General features: G+C 44.6%; 3 long non-coding RNA genes across 5 annotated transcripts; 2 read left to right on the top strand and 1 right to left on the bottom strand.

Moving 5' to 3' along the window:
* Positions 1 to 430: 430 nt before the first annotated feature.
* LOC125118576 (uncharacterized) lies at positions 431 to 16,057 on the bottom strand. Of its 3 annotated transcripts, XR_007132856.1 has the most exons (4): positions 14,811 to 16,057; positions 14,621 to 14,707; positions 12,440 to 12,485; positions 2,753 to 2,784 (listed from the first exon to the last, which is right to left on the bottom strand). It is a non-coding gene; the product is annotated as an uncharacterized LOC125118576 (long non-coding RNA). The 3 variants fall into 3 exon arrangements; XR_007132857.1 differs by lacking the exon at positions 2,753 to 2,784 and adding an exon at positions 431 to 1,139 and having other exon boundaries at positions 14,621 to 16,057; XR_007132855.1 differs by having other exon boundaries at positions 14,621 to 16,057.
* On the top strand, positions 1,010 to 2,527 carry LOC125118577 (uncharacterized). The gene is made up of 2 exons (XR_007132858.1): positions 1,010 to 1,160; positions 1,989 to 2,527. It is a non-coding gene; the product is annotated as an uncharacterized LOC125118577 (long non-coding RNA).
* On the top strand, positions 2,983 to 12,756 carry LOC125118575 (uncharacterized). The gene is made up of 3 exons (XR_007132854.1): positions 2,983 to 4,078; positions 11,982 to 12,152; positions 12,430 to 12,756. It is a non-coding gene; the product is annotated as an uncharacterized LOC125118575 (long non-coding RNA).
* Positions 16,058 to 19,676: the final 3,619 nt, after the last annotated feature.

Raw genomic sequence — 19,676 nt, 5'->3', positions numbered from 1 at the left:
CAGCAAGTGAAAAGCCTTAGAATATAAGGTATACATTTTAGAGGTGGTGGGAGAGGCAGGAGGAGGTATAATAGTGGCTATCTCCTCATCTTTAATAGAAAATACTTATTTAATAGTGCGTTTTTATTGTATGGGACACATTTATACTAAAACATTATTGTTTATCTGAAATTCAAATGTAAGCGAGTCCATGTATTTTTTTTCGTTTTGCTGAATCTGATAACACTAAAATAAACACACTGTCAGCTGCATAGGAAACATTTTGAATAATTTGATTTTTCTCATGCCATTTAGATTTTTATCTTAAATCAGGATATTCAGGAAAAAAATGTAATTCTATTTGAGCCATTCCTATATATTCTATATGTACATATATACGCACATCTGTGCATATATTATGTATATGTACATACATACACAAACACACGGATGAGGCACAGTAAGCATCCAATAGTATTGAATATGTAACAGACACACGCACAGAAAGCACCTGAAACACAAGCAGAATTGACTGTGTTGGTGAAACGGCCACTCTGAAATGTATCCTGTAGTCTGTCATCCTTCCTTTCAGTCATTTCAAGTACGAGGTTGAGAAAGACACGGTCTCTGATCCAATTTAGACCCGGCGAGCCTCCCGCGGAACCGGAAGGATGCGCGGAACCGATTGCAGCGGCGGCTTATTTACTTGGATGCACGCACGGCTTTTCACGCCGGCTGGAGGCCACGTAGGACTGGGGAAGGATTTTAACGACGTACCAGGAACGATTTCCACAGTTTTCGCAGTTTTGCGCAGTGGCGGGTTCTGGGAACGAAAGGTCCGAGATCTTCCTGGGCTAGTGATATGGCTCCCTCTTTTCCCGCAGCAATGGCTCAGGTGTCTGGCTCGCGCAGCCCACAGTGGGAAGCATCGCAGTTGGTCCAAGAGCCCCGAGCCCGCGGGGCCGCCGTTCTCGCTCGCATTCTTGCTCTCGGCCCGGACTGGGGTGGCCTGAGCCGAGGCTCCCGAAACCAGTCCTACGGCTCCGGCTCGCGGTGCGGTTCGCGAGGGCGCCCTCTCCGCTTCTGCCTCCTCGTCTGCCAAGCGCGTCTGTTGCTCTCGCTGCTGCTGCTCCGGGAGCAACGAGCCGGGACTCAGCCTCCTGAATGAGGACCGGGAGGAGGTGAGTGATGCGGCCGCACCTTCGCTCAAAGGAGTTCACATGCCTTCCGAGTCCGCCTCATCTCTCAACCCGCTTTTCCCTGTTCGCATTTCACTCCTTTCTACCTTCCTTGTGCCCATTCCATCTTTTGCTTCTGCCTATCCACGACAGCTCCTTATTCGCCGTTTCTCTCCGTTAATTTCACTCATCCTTGGGCCCCTTCCACCTCTGATCTGGCAGCGGACATTGCTCAGGGAACCAAACCTATGTATGGCATTTATTTACTCAGGGTTATTTGTGAGCAAGTTTTTATTCTCCACTAGACTGGGTTGTGGAAAGGAGGAGCCTGATTTTATTCATTACAGAAATCGCAGTGCTTAGCACTTAGTAAGCGTTCGATCATTGTGTAAATGGATGAAGAGATCGGTTTGAGATAACAGGATGTGTAAATAGAAATTCTTTGTAGAGAGTTGGGAACCATTGAGATTAAGGGTTTAAACTGGGGAGGAGAAAACCTTCCCCCAAGACCTGATGGGATGAATGTAGGAAAAGTGATGTGGGCACCTGCAACTGCCCATGAGGCTGCTTTGAGAAAGGTCTTGTGAAGTGGTTTCAATCTTGACATTGAGGAATGAGGGGAGAGTGAGATCAGTTTTGCTCTAATGAAAGTGAGAACTGGGATGGAAAAATAGTTTAAGGAAAGGTTTTAATTACTGCTGTATAAGTATTCATACCTAAGTGCCTTGACTGTTAAAAAAAAAATGAGAAATTTACAAACATTACAGGCATCTAGGGGCAGGTTGAAATTACAACTTTTGGGAGATGTCTTGATGATTGTTTTTCTTCCAGCAGTGGGACATAAAGCATAGTGAGAAGGAGAATAGTGGCTGGATTCAGACAGCCTGAGTTTGAAGCCCTGCTTTGCCACTTAATACCTATATGACCTCGGGTGTCAAGAGTTTACCTGAGCTACTCACGGTGTTGCTGCCTCAGCGTCCATTTTATTTGCAGGACTTTCGGGGACCCTAAACTGATGTAAGCACATGCCCCAGATAGAGTCACAAGCAAATCTAAGTTCCTGATATGACTTCCCCAGCAGCCCTTTGATCTACAGTCTCCCTGGCTTCCAGTGCCTGTGTGCAATATTGCCCCCTTAGAGAAGACCCAGTGGGGCTTATCCAAATCCCTACTCTTTTGGTTTAAATTGACCAGTCTGACCCTAGCCTGGGAACCCCAAAGTACTCCATTCAGAGACCCTAATAAAGGCATGTCCCAGGTCCTGACACTCTCTGCCTGCACCCTACCTTGCCTTCCCCCTGTGGCCCCTTAAGGTGTCCTGGGTACTTTCTCCAGGACCTGTGAGTAATAAACTACTCTATTTCAATTTCTCTTATGGACTGTTGTTGAACATTGGCTCACCATCTGGCATGCTATCCTCCGCTTAGCAGATGTTAATTTAAGAAAGTCAAGACATTGGGCAAATTACTTAACCTCTCCAAGCTGCATTTCTTTTTCTTTTCTTTTCTTTCACTTTTTAGGGCTGCACCCTAGGCATATGGAAGTTCCCAGGCTAGGGATCAAATTGGATCTGCAACTGCTGGCTACACCACAGCCACACCAGATCCGAGCCGCATCGTTTCTTCACCTGTAAAAAGGGGGATAAAAATAGTGATCACATTTTTAGGAAATGTTTCCCCCTGAATAAAGAAGTAAAAAATAATTTACCCATGAAACCAAATACATTTATTTTGTAAGGATTTAAAAACAAAAAGCAAAATAGAGGAGTTCCCTGGTAGCCTAGTAGTTAAGAATTTGGCATTCTTGCTGTTATGGCTCATCCCAAGCCTGGGAACTTCCATATACCTTAGGCAGCAGCCAAAACAAAACAGAGACATAAGCAGCTAAACTGTGGGAACTTAAGCTTCTGGTTTTTTTTTCCAGTTTATGGGTAATAGCAAGAAATGACAAACATAATAAAACAGAAATTTTTAAAATGTTCTCCAAAGAGCAGATATACAGTGTACTCCTTTTCCAAAAAGGAAGTAAAGGGAAAACAGAAAACCCTTTATCTCATTGAATACAGCTTTTGTCACATAGAACTTTGCAGAGCTCCCCTTATTTTCTACTTCTTCTGGTGCTTCATATTTTAGAAGTGTCTTTACTAATTCCCGGGTTTCTGAAAACTAAAATTTTAACCAAGTTGGAACAGACTTCTTTTTCCTTTCATAAATATGCATAAACAAATGAAGTAACTCCCAAATGTAAGACTGTTTCTGGGACATATTGCAGAAGATGAAATGAGCAGTTAGGGGCTATGTCACGCATAGCAGAAGGGATGCACTTGACAGCCTACCCAGGCTGTCTGTAGTCTGCACCATTTGATAGTTCTATCAGAACATCAGATCCTAAGTGTTGAGTTTACATTTACACCATTTTATTAAAGTTTAAAACATAAAGGGAGAATAGATAACTGGACTTGTTGAATTTGAATATGTATAAATTTGAATATGTTTAAGTCCAGAATGTGTGTGTGTATATATATATATATATATATGTAAACAAAATTCAGCTATTGAGTTATAATTTACATGCCCATATCTTCTGGAAAATTGAGAGGGGATTAGAAAATTGGGAGCTCCTTAAAGTATGAGAACTTTCTCCAAAGAATCTTGTTATAGGCTGAACTGTGTGCCCCCAGATTTCCTATGTTGAAGCCCTAACCCTCAGAGTTACTGTATTAGGCAACAGGACCTTTAAGGAGGTAATTACGGTTAAATAAATTCTTAAGGATGAGGCCCTAATTCAGTTCTCGCTCTTTACCCCCCTCCCCTGAGGACATAGAGGAGAGGCCCCATGAGGCAGTCTACAAGCCAGGAAGAGATCTCACCAGAAACCAACCCTGATGGCACCCTGATCTTGGATTTCAAACCTCCAGAATGGTGAGAAAATACATTTCTGTTGTTTAAGCCATCCAGTCTCTGGCATTTTTTTTTATGGCAGCCCTAGCTAATATAATCCTGAATCACAGTCTTTTAAAAAAAATGCACTTAAAAATATAACATTTGTTAAATCCAGCGTCTATTTAATTTTTTCCTTACTAAGTGAGGAACTTTAAGTACATCTCAAGTATTTCTTCTTTCTTGTGATTTTCCCTTTTATATCCCTTAAGTTTTAAAAATATGGAACATAGATAGATGTTCCCTGGTGGCCTAGTAGTTAAGGATTAGGTGTTATCACTGCTGTGGCATGGGTTCAACCCCTGGCCTGGGAACTTCCTAATGCTTCAATCATGCCCCCGCCCAAAAAAGAAACAACCGTGGAACATCCCTAAGAAAACATGTTGCTAGTGGATTTTAGCATGCTAACTGTTCTCTTTAAATTATAATTATGGGGAGTGGTCAATTTCCTATTCATAGAAGGGTTGACTGTTAAAACAAATACTGCATTTATATTGTTTTGAATTTTTTTTTTTTTTTTTTTTGCCTGCTGGAGACTGGCACTTGCCATTTACCTCTGTAAGGATTAAACCATAAGCCGCTGCAGCTGCTGACCCTCAACACCCCCTGAAAGAGCTCAAGGTGGAAATTAGGAGTGAGACACTCTGTGCTCTGAGAAAACTGGCAGAACAGGTCTACAGATAGATATTTTTAGGAGATTTTATGAGCCCAATTCTTGCATCTCCTCACATCTAGAAAAGCACTAAAACCCTTCATGGTAACATCTGCTCCTCATGACCAGCATTAGCCTTCATGACACTAGCAGCAACCTTCTGTAAAATGTGTGCCTGATTGCATTTACCCCCCCCTTCACCAAAGTCACATATATACTGACCTTCCCCCCTGCCTCTGGGAGCGGTTTCTCAGACCTCTCTGAAATGCTGCTTCCCGGGCTATAGTCCTAATTTTGCCCCAAATAAAACTTAACTCACATAGAATAGAATTATGAAGTGTTCCCTCAGCCTTCTTCCCTTTTTTTTTTGTTTTTGTTTTTTAGGGCTGTACCTGCAGCATATGGAAGTTCCCAGGCTACGGGTTGAATCCAAGCTGCAGGTGCCAGCCTACACCACAGCCACAGCATCACAGGATCCTAGCCGAGTCTGTGACCTACACTGCAGCTCACAGCAACACCAGATCCTTAACCCACTGAGTGAGGCCAGGGATCGAACCTGCATCCTCATGGATACTAGTTGGGTTCCTTATCACTGAGCCACAACAGGAACTTTCCTCCCTCAGCCTTCTTAGCTCCAGTTTCTTTCATCTTTCCTTATGGTTCCTGTTTCCTTACTTTTGCCCTGTGGTTTCTTCTGAAAATACAAATCCTCCATGCTGGCTGAAGTGTGAATAGCACTTTATAAACTTGAAAACAGGAGTTCCCTTTGTGGCTCAGTGGTTAACAAATCCGACTGGGAACCATGAGGTTGCGGGTTCAATCCCTGGCCTTGCTGAGTGGGTTGAGGATCGGCGTTGCCGTGAGCTGTGGTGTAGGTCGCAGACGTGGCTCGGATCCCACGTTGCTGTGGCTCTGGTGTAGGCCGGTGGCTACAGCTCCGATTAGACCCCTAGCCTGGGAACCTCCATATGCCGCAGGAGCGGCCCTAGAAAAGGCAAAAAGACAAAAAAAAAGAAAACAAAAAAAAACTTGAAAACATTATGCAAATGACTTTTATATTATTTTGAAATTGGTTGACCCTTAAACTGTACTGTTACAAAAGCAGTTCAGTGCTGGCTTTTAATAGTTCTTGGGCAAATCAATTTGTTACTGAAAAAATTTAGGTCTAATTTAAAAAACCAAAAAGCCAAAAAAAAATTTAGGTCTATAATATACTCTGTAGTCCATATATTTTTTCTTTTGTCTTTTTAGGGCCTCACCCCTGGCACATGAGGGTTCCCAGGCTAGGGGTCTAATGGGAGCTATAGCCGCCGGCCTATACCACAGCCACACCAGATCTGAGCCGAATCTTCGACCTACACCACAGCTCACGGCAACACCAGATTCTTAACCCACTGAGCAAAGCCAGGGATCAAACCTGAGTCCTTATGGATACTAGTCAGATTTGTTTCCCCTGAGCCACGATGGAAACTCCTGTAGTCCATATTTTAACACTTTTCAGACTCTTACTACCGTTTTCTTTATATTCAGTCTGATGAACATATACCATAGAGGATGAAGAGCCAAAGAAAAGCACCACTTCAGCTGCTACTAGCAGTCTGTGGCATAAACGTTTGAATGAATGAATTTCTTTGTCACAACAAATAGAACATCAAAAGCATACTTATCTGCTCAAAGGCATTAAGGTTTTAGAGGTAAACTTTTTTCAATTTTAATGCATTTTAATTTTCAGATGAATGTAATACAAAAAGCCCAGCAAAAGCAAAATAAGAGATGACCAGGTTTTTTTAATTTTTATTATGGAAAAGGTCAAATATATATACAAGTATAGAGAATAATGTATACATCACCCATCTTGAACAATTAACTTGTGTGACGTTGTTGCTACCACCCCAACTATTTGAAGCAAATCCCAGATACCATTTTATTTGTAAATAATTTAGCATGTTTCTCTAAAAGAGAGATTTCTTTGTTAAACATAACCGCAGTACCATCACAATGCCTAAAAAGTTAACAGTTATTCCTTATTTCTTATCACATTTCATTTTTGTTTTGGGTTTTCTAGCCTGAAGTTTCACATGAGGAAGATAGCATGAAGAAAGTCAACGTCTGACTGCGTCTTTTCAAAGATCCATTAATCTGAACCATGAGGTTGCAGGTTCGATCCCTGGCCTTGCTCAGTGGGTTAAGAATCTGGCGTTACTGTGAGCTATGGCATAGGTCACAGACATGGCCCAGATCTGGCGTTGCTGTGGCTGTGGCGTAGGCCGGCAGCCACAGCTCCGATTCAACCCCTAGCCTGGGAACCTTCATGCGCCACAGGTGCAGCCCTAAAAATTTTAGACCAAAAAAAAAAAAAAAAAAGAAAGAAAGAAAGAAAGAAAGAAAAAGGGAGAGCAGTGAACAGAATTTACAGCATCTAGAATAAAACTAGGTGAATGTTTGGATGCCATGTTCCTATAAAGTCCAATGAAGAGTAGATTCTTAGGAAGATTCCTTTAGAGTCTAGGATTGTGTCTGAGCTCCTCATCATGAATGGAGCACCGCCCCGTCTTGCAACACACTGTTCTCTCACTAGAGACCCTCCCGACCCCATCTTGCATGTGTATATATCTGAGAAATGCAGGGCCTAGTAATAGTGACTCAGGGATGTCACCTCATGAAAAGAGATCTCCTTGACATTCCTCAGCAGTTCGTTCTTTCTTTCTTTTCTTTTTAGGGCCACGCCCACGGCATATGGAAGTTCCCAGAGTAGGGGTTGAATTGGAGCCATGGCCATAGCAACGCCGGAGCCGAGCCTCATCTTAGACCTAGACCACAGCTCACAGCAACACCAACCCCTTAACACCCTGAGCGGGGCCAGAGATCGAACGTGTGCTCATGGGTATTAGCTGGGTTCATAACCACTGAACCACAACAGTAACTCCCTCCTTAGCAGTTCTTAATCCATACAGTACTAACCCCATTTGTTGCACAAAAACAAGTATACAGAGAATTCACAGCTTTACTGAAAACACAAAAATGTGCCCTATAAAAACACAATGCACTGTTTTCATTTACCCGATTCCTTTACGGCACATTTGGTGAACTGCTCTTGTTGATGTGCTACGAAAAATTTGAGTCTGGCAGAAAAACACTTTGGAAAACCTGTCATAGGAAACATGTCTTACAAGATAGGGACTACAAAATGCTGATGACAGGGGCCCATGCCAGTCCAAACAAAGCCAAGCCAAAGGAAGGCACAGGTGGAGGAGGCAAGGGCAGACAATGCGAGGATGGCATGGGCTGCCTGAGTGTTTGGGGCTGCAGTGGCACCAAAGGAACCCAACTCCAGTTGGACTCCAAAAGAAAATACAGCTATAATGGGTCCATTCAAGAGTATGACACAGGATGACCCATGGGAACGGGGGACATCCTTCTGAGAGTGAAAGCCCTCTGAAACCTCCAACAGTTGGCCTTCGAATTCTTAGACCAAACCGTCAGAGGGGAAGAAGTGACTGATTTAGTATACTGAGTAAATCATGTCTTCATAGAAAAATACAACATGTGAATCTATATGCTATTGATGAAATGGAAGAAACTATTTCATTATTGTCTAAATATCTTAGGAAACTTACTACTGCAGCCCTCCCTTCAGCCCACCCTAGTGAGCGTGGACTATACGTGCCAAACTCTGGCCTAGGCTTATTGCTTGGCTCCTATCCTCCCCCTTTTAGTATTCTTTAATCATTTTCCATGTCCTAGATGCAGGCTAGCTAGTGAACTGCACAGTGCCCTTGCTGTTAATGCTTTGCCTGGTAACAGGATAAAGAAATGTTAGTGTCCTGACAGCACCCTAGCTGCTCTGCCCTCCTCACTAGAGCCAGTGTCACCCTGGTGATGGGGGAAACTAAGCAGGGTAAAAACTCAACCCCTTTCAAAGTCATATCGAGAGAAACAACCTGCTGTTTAAAAAGCCCATCTTCAGTCTGAAGTAATAACAGGAAGGAACATGATGGATTTTTAGAAAGAAGGTTTCCTTCAAGTATGACTAAGGGGTCATTCATCCTCTGAAACCTCTTGAGAGTTAAAAAAGTGGTCTGGGAGCTCCCATCGTGGCTCAGTGGTAACGAACCTAACTAGTATCCATGAGGACACGGGTTGGATCCCTGGCCTTGCTCCATGGATTAAGGATCTGGTGTTGCTGTGGCTGTGTCATAGGCTGGCAGCTGCAGCTCTGATTCAACCCCTAGCCTGGAAACTTCATATGCTCTGGGTGCGGCCCTAAAAAGAAAAAAATAAAATAAATAAAAATACTTTATTGCTTATAGCACAGGAAAGTCTACTCAATATTCTGTGATAACCTATATGGGAATGGATGTATGAATATGTATAACTGAATCACTTTGCTGTACAGAAGAAATTAACATTGTAAATCAATTATACTTAATAGAATTTTTTACAAATAAAAACACTTTACTGCTAAAAAATGCTAACCATCATCTGAGCCTTCAGCAAGTTGTAATGTTTTTACAGTAGTAACAAAGATCACGGACCACAGATCACCATAACAAATATAATAATAATGGAAAAGTCTGAAATATTGCTGGAATTGCCAAAATGTGACACAGAGATATGAAGTGAGCAAACACTGTTGGAAAAATGGTGCTGATAGGCTTGCTGGATGAAAGATAGCCACAAATATTCAATTTGTAAAAAAAAAAAAATGCAGTATCTATGAAGTACAGTAAAATGAGCTATGTCTGTGTATACATTGGAATATTCAGCCACAAAAAAGAAGGAAACCTTGCATTTGCTAAAACATGGGTGGACCTTGGGGACGTTATGCTAAGTCAAATTAGAAAAATACTGTGTGATCTCACTTTACGTGGAGGAATCTAAAAACAAACAACAAACCCTCTCCCCGCTAATTAAAAACAAGCTCATAGAACAGATTAGTCAGTGGGAGAAATGGGTGAGGGGAGTCAAAGGTACAAACTTAAGTCATGGGGGATCTAATATACAGCATGGTGACTATAGTTAATACCGTTTGCCTATTTGAAAGTTGCTAAGAGAGTAGATCTTAAAGTTCTCCTAAGAAGAAAAGTTTTTTAGCTCTGTGATGACAGATGTTAACTAAACTTACTGTGATCATTTCCCAATTTATACAATTATCAAATCATGTTTTATACTTCAAACTAATATAATGTTGTATGTTAATTATACTTCAGTACATTTTTTAAAACAGTGTGGAGGTGGGGTCATACAAAAGGCTTTTCCTGGAATGCCTAGCAACTATCCAAAAAAAAAAAAAAAAGAACAAAACCATGTAAATTAAACCTCACTGTCCACTCCACATCCTAGTTAATGGGATTTACATTGTATTTAATCCTTTTGGAAGTTCCCAGACTACAAATTGTGATACTGTGGGCCTCCTCTCCTTGCCTGACTCCTCACTTTTGCTCTCTGATTTTAGGATTTAGGATCCTTCCTCTGCATGAGTATATAGTCTAAAGAAGGCCAGTGCAGGAGTTCCTGTCCTGTGGCTCAGGGGAAATGAATCTGACTAGTATCCATGAGGACGCAGGTTCGATCCCTGGCCTCGCTCAATGGGTCTTGGATCCAGTGCTGCCGTGAGCTGTGGTGTAGGCCACAGACGGAGCTCGGATCCCGAATTGCTGTGGCTGTGGTGTAGGCCAGTGGCTATAGCTCCAATTGGATCCCTAGCCTAGGAAGTGCGGCCCTAAAAAGCAAAAAAGAAAGAAAATAAGAATCTGTAACTGTGTGGTCATGGATGTTAGCTAGACTTATTGTGGTGATCATTTTATAATGTATATAAATGTGTATAAAGTCATTATGTTGTACACCTGAAACTAATACAATGTATGTCAATTATACCTCAATTTCTAACAAAAGAGAAAGGGAGGTTCGAGCTGTAGTTTGGAAACAGACAAAAACATTCTCTTTTCCCTTATTTGTTTCTTGTGGTTCCTTTCTGAACTCCACTAAGAGACCACTACATAAGCCTAGGAAAAGCAATTCACCAAAAGTCCAGTTTTTCTTTTCCTCTGACCCAGCTGTGCCTGCTTGAGAAAGCAGAGGCCTGGCCTCCCAAGCCCTGGCCAGACCTGACTGTGAGCCCAGCCCGGGGCCTCAGGAGGCCAGTGCTGCTTTCCCCACGCCCCGTACCCCCCAGCCCTGTGGCCCGTCTGCATCGCTGCCTGCACACAGGCTCTCTGCAGCAGAGCTAGTAATAAGCTCATCCTGATTTTCCCCCCACCAATACTTCTTAGATGCAACTTAAGGTTTTCTGTGGTCTCGAGTAGTCAGTCACCTTTTGATCCTATGACCTACAAATAAGTCACCACTGTTTGAGGAAATGGAAAAGTCCTTCAGATTAACCGAGGTCCAAGTCAACCCTGAATTGAGAAGTCACCCGACTGGCACCAAACAAATTCCACAAACCCACTTGTTCCTAATTGTATCACCAAAAGGGGAAAAAATACTTAAGGTCTTAGAAATTCCTCAAGAGGAGTTCCCGTCGCGGCACAGTGGTTAACGAATCCGACTAGGAACCATGAGGTTGCGGGTTCGGTCCCTGCGCTTGCTTGGTGGGTTAACGATCCGGCGCTGCCGTGAGCTGTGGTGTAGGTTGCAGACACGGCTCGGATCCCGCGTTGCTGTGGCTCTGGCGTAGGCCGGAGACTACAGCTCTGATTCGACCCCTAGCCTGGGAACCTCCATATGCTGGGGAGCGGCCCAAGAAATAGCAAAAAAAAAAAAAAAAAAAAAAGAAAGAAATTCCTCAAGAGAATATTCACTTATGCATTTGGTAGTTTTATAACACTGAATTTGTATGACATCTGCAAGGCATATTTTGACTATATATTAGAATTCTCCTTTTCACCCTTTTTGGGTCAGTGGAATTTTATCCATAATTGGTTTTTGTTTTGTTTTTAAAGACAAATTTAGGGCTGCCACTCCCTACCTTGCTTTACCAAGTGCTAAAAAACAACAGCAGAGGACCTGGACTTTAAGCTCTCAACCCCATCTGAGTACAGCCAAACTTATGCCAGTTCCTCCTATAGTGTGTTCTCTGGACCAATTACTCCCTTGTACCAGGGCCAAAATATTTTACAGAATCACTCATTTTATCTCAGAGATTATGCTTGGTTTTGAATATTTTAAATAATTTAGTACAATTGAACCCTCTTATAACCCAGCTTCTCAATGCATTAACTTGAATACTTCCAGGTCAGACTGAGTCCCAGCTTGACTACACCAAAGACAGAAGGATTGCTTTAAGGAGGACTAACATCCCAAGGATACTTCTGTTAAGAGGACTTGAACTTTATTGGAAGAAAATATATCTTACATATAAGATAGCTAGAGGATGGATAGAAGATAAATGAGGATACTTGGATGGTATGTAGGTTGGATGATGGGTGTAGGAAAAGTGGTTCTGTTCTATTTCTCCCCTTTGGGAACTCATAGTTCCCACCGGTAATGGGCTATTTCCATAATTTGGAATTTAATGATCCCATTTACTACCCCTTAAAGCCCCCAAAGATCAAAATGTATTTTCCAGTCATGGAAAAGACAATAAAAAACCAACCAATATGAGAATGTCCAGGACAAAGTTTCCAAGTCCTGAAGGGTTTAGAGTGGCTGCCCTGCCAAGTTTTTTTTTTTTTTTCCCCAGGTTTACTGACCTGCACTCTGGCTTCAGTCACTCCCATGCGTCTTGCAAACTCCTTTCTGAAAGAAAAAAATGACAAACGTTCAGTAATCATAGATGTGGATGAAGTTAAAACATGTGGCTGTTATTTCATGCTTGTTTTAAAATGTTTATCCCCTGCATGCCCCCCACCCCAGTACACTTTTCTGTAATACTCAGCTTACAGAGGTTTTCCCTCCTGCACAAAATTTAATGTGCCACAAAAAAAAAATCTGTAATCAAAATAAATAGTGTTTTGTGAGGCTACAAATAACAAATGCTGGTGAGGGTGTGGAGAAAAGGGAACACTCCTACACTGTTGGTGGGAATGTCAATTGGTACAACCACTATGAAAACAATATGGAGGTTCCTCAGAAAACTAAATATAGAACTATCAGGAGTTCCCGTCATGGCGCAGTAGAAATGAATCCGACTAGGAACCATGAGGTTGAGGGTTTGATCCCTGGCCTCACTCGGGGGTTAACGATCCGGCATTACTGTGAGCTGTGGTGTAGGCTGGCAGCTGTAGCTTCAATTAGACCCCTAGCCTGGGAACCTCCATATGCCATGGGTACAGCCCCCCCAAAAAAAAAAAAAAAAAGAACTATCGTATATATGATCCAGCAGTCCCACTCCTGGGCATGTATCAGGACAAAACTTTCAATGAAAAAGATACACGCACCCCTATGTTCACTGCAGCACTATTCACAACAGCCAAGACATGGCAACAACCTAAATGTCCATGACAGATGAATGGATGTGGTACATATATGCAATGGAATTACTAATCAGCCATAAAAAAGAATCAAATAATGCCATTTGCAGCAACATGGATGCAACGGGAGAGTCTCAGACTAAGTGAAGTTAAGTCAGAAAGAGAAAGACAAACCATATGCTATCACTTACATGTAGAATTTTTTTTTTTTTTTTTGGCTTTTAGGGTCACACCTGCCGCATATAGAGGTTCCCAGGCTAAGGATCAAATTGGAGCTGCAGCTGCTAGCCTGTGCCACAGCACCACCAGATCCAAGCCACGTCTGCGACCTTCACCACAGCTCAGGGCACCGCTGGATCCTTAACCATTGAGCAAGGCCAGGGACTGAACCTGCAACCTCATGGTTCCTAGTTGGATTTGTTTTTGCTGGGCCCCAACAGGAACCCCTAGAATCTCAAATATGGCACAAATGAACCTATCTACAGAACAGAAATAAATTCATGGACACAGAGAGTAGACTTGTGGTTGCCAAGGGGAAGGAAGTGGGATGGACGGGGAGTTTGGGGTTAGTAGATGCAAACTATTCCATTTAGAATGGATAAGCAATGAGGTCCTACTGTACAGCACAGGGAACTATATCCAGTCTCTTGGGATAGACCATGATGGAAGATTATATAAGCAAGGCAGAGGGGGAGGGAGTGGGGTGGACTGGGAATCTGGGGTTAGTAGATGCAAACTATTGCCTCTGGAATGGATAAGCAATGAGATCCTGCTGTACAACACTAGGCACTGTATCTAGTCACTTGTGATGGCGCATGATGGAGGATAATGTGAGAAAAAGAATGTATGTATGTATGCGTGACTGGGTCACTTTGCTGTACAGTAGGAAACTGACAGAACACTGTAAACCAACTATAATGGAAAAAATAAAGATCATTTTAAAAAAGAAAGGGAATGTGTATGTATGATTGGATCGCTTTGCTGTACAGTAGAAATTGGCACAACATTGTAAATCTACTATACTTTAATTCAAACATTTTTAAAATAAACAAAGGCATATGTACAATCATGAAAAAAAAAAGATAAAGTTTTGGGGTTTTTTTTTTCTTCTTTTTTTGGCTGCACCCTTGGCATGCACAAGTTCCCAGTCCAGGGACCTTTGAATCCATGCCACAACAGTAACCTAAGCTACAGCAGTGACAACGCCAGATCCCCAACCCAATGCTCCACCAGGGAACTCTGATTAAATAATGTCAATGCAGTATTTAACAAATATCAAAATTAGTGCAAAAATAACCCATGATGAAAATATTACCAAAATTTAAACACAGGTAGAATCTGCCCCTGCACCTGCTCCACCGTGCCTCACGCACATTTCCCCCCAAATCGTTATTTACAAAACAGGTCTCTGGTCAGAGTTTCCATACTTGATGCATTTAAATACCGCATGAAAATATTTACCTTGATGCCCAGTAGGTGGTGCCCACATCCCAGAGTCCTGGGGGAAGAGCCCCTGGTGGCCTTGGGCCCTCTAGGTGGCTTTTGGCTCTGAAAAGGGGAGAAGGGGCTCCAGAAGAGAGTCAAAGGCGGAGACAAGCTAGCCCCCTGGAGAACTAGGCACCTACATATATATATAGGGCAAGCCGTGTACCAGGGGAACACATGGGAGTATCCAGTGCAGTGTAAAAGGCTCTCCACCCACAGCCGCAAAGCAGTGAATGTGATGCGGCAGAGGCGCACTGCCTGTCCCCAGGCTTCGGCCCCTCCTTCAGCTCCAGTTGCTGCTGCTTCCTGGACTCCTGGCCGCAGCCTCCTCATCCTCCGCCACCAGTTTGGACCCTATTTCCTCCTCCCGCTACTGTCACCAAGATCACAGGAGGCTTCATATCTGAAAGGGGGAAAGGAAGAGAGAGAGAGGCTATAGGGAGGTAAAGGGCCATGACTGGGAGCAGTCCCATCCACTCACCTCTCCGAGGGTGTGCCTGGGCTTTGCCAAAGCACCTGTTCTGGTCTGGACACTGACCATGCAGTTCTTCCCGGTCCCCGTCCACTCCAGAAAGTACAGCCGGTATCACGGAGGCTGCCCCTGCCCCTCAGGGGAGGCACTATGTCTTGAGTGCTGTGGATGAAGCAAACTCTGCGCTGGGATCAGAGGGGCTGCCCTTGTCTGATATAGAGCTGGGACCAGTGGCCAGGTCGGGTCCCCTTCCAGGAGCCTGGCGCTGGTTATAGTGTGTCTGTGGCAGGTACAAGGCATACTCATTTGAGGTTAGGTGCCCGCTACTGGTATTCCTGCCCCACCCCCAGGTGGGGGTGAGGGCTTGGGGGTTGAGACCTGCTCAGTGCACATGGCCAGGTTGTGGCCCTAAAGTAGAGGGGTGCCAACTTGGGGTGGGGGCTCTGAGCATGACTCTCCCCTCCAGAAAATCGGTAACTAATGGTTGAGACTCTGGTTCTGTTCCATTTGCCCCCAAAGTCCTCGAGTTGGGCTAGGGATTCAGACGAAGTGATTAGCTAGAGGGCTGCCTGCTCTAGATTTTTCATGCGGAGCCCTCTGGGCCCCCTGGGGCTCACTGTAGTGGGAGCTAGGGCTGTATCTGCAGAGCACTCACTGTGCTCAGCCCGCTGCAGGAAACCCAGCCTGTCCCTTGCAAATGCAACAAGTACTCTAGATTTGTTACTAACCCGCTTCCGAGTGCAAGTGTGCAACCCTGCCAGTGCCAAGTGCCCCCAAGAACGCGTACAGTGCAAGGGGCCCTTCCTTCGACTTTAGACATAACTGAGGAGCATGTCCACATGTCTGCCTGACTCCCCACAGCACGTCTGGCTGCAGGCGTCCTACAGAGGTGTTTGTTTACCTTTATTTGGGCCCTTGCTGTAGACCAGGGAGAGTTTCCATCTTCCCCACTGCTGCCCTCTTCCCTTACACCCATCTCCCTCCCCTCTCCTCCCCGCCCTACCCCCTCTCCCTCTGTCTCCCCTCTTAACTTCCTGAATTCTGGTTCCCCACTGAGAAGTGCCAAACAAGTGCCAGGCCAGATTGAGGGTTTTACGGTTTTTTAGGAGGTGTTTACAGGTGCCCTGGGATGTGTTACTATGCTAAATATTCAGAATAGCTTCTAAACATGGGTCCTGTGCTTGACATTGTACATCATGTACCCGATGTACCGTTTTTACCCGCACAATCATCATCACCACCATCCCCTTTTAAAAAGAAATTAAACCAGGATGGAATGGCTCAGCCTCACTCATAGACACGCCACACCCTGCCCTGATGATGAAGTGGTTCCACTCACGGCACTTATAGACGTGGCCCCTCCTTCACCAGTGAGTTGGAATAGAGAAGTGGGGACAGGTAGACAGAGTGCAGCCTGATGTGCCAGCAAACCTGCCTTTGAGGGGACATGGGATTTGATTAAACAGCCTCTTTGGTACCTTTATTCTGAAGGACATTAATCACTTTGTCCTTAATTAATTCCGTTTATAAATCCTTTAAATTTTTTTTTTTTTTTTTTTTTTTTTAGGGCCACATGTGCAGCATATGGAGGATCCCAGGCTAGGGGTTGAATCCAAGCTGCAGCTGCTGGCCCACACCACAGCCATAGCAACGTGGGATTCAAGCCGCGTCTGCGACCTACACCACAGCTCACAGCAACACCAGACCCTTAACCCACTGAGTCCAGGGATCGAACCCAAAACCTCATGGTTCCTAGTCGGATTCGTTTCTGCTACGCCATGACAGGAATGCATTTTTTTTTTCTTTTTTCTTTTCTTTTTAGGGCTGCACCTGCAGCTTATGGAAATTCCCAGGCTAGGGGTCAAATTGGACCTGTGGCTGCCAGCTTACACCACAGCCACAGCAACACCAGATCCGAGCCCCATCTGTGACCTATGCCGCACCTTGTAGCAACACTGGATCCTTAACCCACTGAACAAGGCCAGGGATAAAACCCAAATCCTCATGGATAATAGTCGGATTCTTTTTTTGGTCATTCTGTCTTTTTAAGGCCACACTTGCGGCATATGGAGGTTCCCAGACTAGGGGTCAAATCCGAGCTGTAGCCTCCGGCCTATGCCACAACCACAGCAATGCCAGATCCAAGCCACATCTGCGACCTACACCACAGCTCACGACAACGCCAGATCCTTAACCCACTGAGCGAGGCCAGGGATTGAACCTACAACCTCATGGTTCCTAATCAAATTTATTTCCACTGCACCACAATGGGAACTCCAATAGTCGGAGTCTTAACACGCTGAGCCACAAGGGGAACGACTAAATTTCTCATTCTTAATGAGACTTTAACACAGGTGTGGAGGAGAGGAGGTGGTGTGAGATCTGTGCACGCCATCCTTAATGTGCTTTGGAGAAGCTTGTCTTTGGGAGTAGCAGTTGCTTGCATCACGGGCAGTCATACTTTGGGATTGAATATTTCCAAGAAAACTTTACAGATGACCATACCAAACTGTTTTACATGCACCACTTCAGTCACTCTCTTTTTATTTATTTATTCTCGAGGGTCTATCAGAAGGGAAGGGGTTATCCTCAACGAGGACAGGATGTTTCCTTGTGAAAATAACATCCCTCCTGCACTTTTCTGTACCTGTGAGCTTCGGTCAGTAGGCCTCTATTGGCTGCTGGTCTACAGGGTCCTGCGCCCGGCAGGGTCGGGGATGTCACGATGCCTGACCCGGCCACTGTGCTGTGGGCTCTCGAGTCTGGCCCACACCAGAGAAAGAAGCCACAAATTATGGAGGCAGATTGCACAGCCCCACCATTTACTCACTCTGTGACCCTGGGCAAGCTGGCTGACCTCTCTCTGTGCCCCAACTGCTGCCTCTACAGAAGGGATGTCATCGTGGTACCTGCCCTAGGGGTGTGAAGTTAAAGTAATAAAGGCCCACGGTGATCACGCAGTCAACACCAGCTGGTGCTGAGATGAAGGGATGAAGAGAATGGCCAGTCTCTCCACGACCACACCGACATCAAGGATGTCAGGTGAGGAGTTATTGCAAAGCACGCAAGAACATATCCACATAAAACACACAGAACAGTGCCTGGCACAGTAGGTAAGTACCTGATCCACATGAGCTACTGCGCTTGTATTTGTTGTTACCTTCGGGTTACTGATGGAAACTACCCCGAATTCACAGACTCTCACCCAAGTCACTAGTTACGACTGAGAACTGAGCCTGAATAGAGATGATGATTAGGAACTTAATACAGTACAGAGCTCACGTCTTTTCTGCTTGAGCTCTGTACTGTATTAAGGCCCTCGGCTGGGCAGGCAGCTATGTCCAAGAGACGGAGGGCTGTCCAGGGATCCACAGACTGGCACACTGGGTGCAAGACTGGCGTACCCTAGGACATAAGGTTGAAAGGAAAGAAATCAAGATGCAGCCGTGCCGTGCAAAACCGGCAGGTATTTATTCTATATGTAAGAGGGAACTGGGAGATATTCCAAGCAAAGAAGTTACATAAGCCCATTCCTATTTTGGGAAAGTAACACAGGCTGCAGGGAGCAGGAAAGGAAAGAGGTAGAAGCTAAAGTTAGGACTCAGGTAGCAGTTTGTTGTAATAGTAAGTTGTCAAAGTAGGTCCAAATGGGGGCCTGGCAATGGGAAATGGACAAAAGCGGGGATCAGAGAATTCATGGGCTTGGAGGTGATCAGAGGGAAGTGCTGAACGGCTCTGAAGTTTTGAGCAGGATGACGGAAGGGTGAATGCCATTATCCACTTTAGGGAACACAGACTTGTGGTGGTAAACAAACAGTGAGGGGTACATGCGTTGCATCTGAGACTCATGGGTGATTCAGTGAACTGTTAGAGGCATGATCCTGGCATTCAGGAGAGAGCAGAGATAAAGGCATAGATGTGTAAACCATTGGTGTGCAGGCCTGCTGGCTGAATCCATGAGAGCAGAGGAGAGTGTAAAGAGATAAAGGGCAAAGTGAGAATTCACTCATTCGTGCTAAGAACTGGGCTCTGGGCAACACCTACACCTTGAGCAGTGGGTAGCAGAAAAGTCAGCAAACAAGACAGAAAAGGAGCAGCTGGAGACATAGGAGAACATTCCAAAGAGTGCAGGTCATGGAAACCAAGAGAGGAGAGAAATTCAAGAAACAGAAAGGAGTTCCCGTCATGGCGCAGCGGAAATGAATCCGACTAGGAACCATGAGGTTGTGGGTTTCATCCCTGGCCTCGCTCAGTGGGTTAAGGATCCGGCATTACCGTGAGCTGTAGTGTAGGTTGTAGACGCAGCTCGGATCCCGCGTTGCTGTGGTGTAGGCCCACAGCTGTAGCTCTGATTCGACCCCTAGCTTGGGAACTTCCATGTGCCGTGGACGTGGCCCTAAAAACACAAAAAGACCAAAAAAAAAAAGAAAGAAAGAAAGAAAGAAAAACAGAAAGCAGCCAACTGTGCTGAAAAGCATGAAGAAACACAGAAACAGAAGTCTGAGAGGTGGATGTGGTGTTTGGTAAGGCCCCCAATGAATCTGAAAAGTGTCTTGTGGA

The sequence above is a fragment of the Phacochoerus africanus genome, chromosome X, assembly GCF_016906955.1.
Source record: "Phacochoerus africanus isolate WHEZ1 chromosome X, ROS_Pafr_v1, whole genome shotgun sequence".
NCBI lineage: Eukaryota > Metazoa > Chordata > Mammalia > Artiodactyla > Suidae > Phacochoerus > Phacochoerus africanus.
The sequence above is the reverse complement of the archived record's forward strand: the minus strand, read 5'-3'. Positions and strand labels throughout refer to the sequence as shown.